Consider the following 864-nt stretch of genomic DNA (forward strand, 5'->3'; position numbering starts at 1 on the left):
ATGTTAGTTCATGATACAACTATGTATTAAAACAATATTGTGATCTTTTTTGAATTTTCTCTCAAAATCTATGTGTTAACCCCTACAAAATATATAGTTTTTTCGGTAAATGGTTAATATACTTAATCCTATAATATTTAGTGTTGTTTTAAAATTTCTAACCACATTCTATATTTGTGCTAATATATTCTAAACTCTCTTTCATGGTACATGGACATCGTTCTATTTTTTTTATCAATTAATTTAGTAAAACTTCATATACTCCCTAAATTAGATGTACTAACTACTATAAAATCGATATTCTCTAGAGAAACGGAGACAACAAAGGTTCCAAACCTCTTTGAAATTCATCATATATTAGTGCGGGATGCAACTATGCATTAAAACATTATTGTCATATTTTTGAATTTTTCTCAAAGACCACAATAAAATCGCTATTCTAGAGAAACGGAGACGACAAAGGTTCAAAACCGCTTTGACCATAATCATATGTTAGTTTATGATACAACTAAGCATTAAAAAAATATTGTAATATTTTTTGAATTTTTCTCAAAATCTACGTGTTAACCCCTACAAAATATTCAGTTTTTCGGTAAATGGTTAATATGCAGAAGCCTATAATCTTTAGTGTTGTTTTAAAATTTCAAACCACATTTTACATTTGTATTTATGTATTCCAAACTCTCTTTCATGGTACATGTGCATCGTTCTATTTTTAATAATTAATTTAGTAAAACTTCATATACTCCTTAAATCAGTGGACAAACCACAATAAAATCGCTATTCTAGAGAAACGGAGACAACAAAGGTTCCAAACCTCTCTGACCATCATTATATGTTAGTTCATGATACAACTATGTATTA

The sequence above is a fragment of the Brassica oleracea genome, chromosome C4 (assembly GCF_000695525.1).
Source record: "Brassica oleracea var. oleracea cultivar TO1000 chromosome C4, BOL, whole genome shotgun sequence".
Taxonomy (NCBI): Eukaryota; Viridiplantae; Streptophyta; class Magnoliopsida; order Brassicales; family Brassicaceae; genus Brassica; species Brassica oleracea.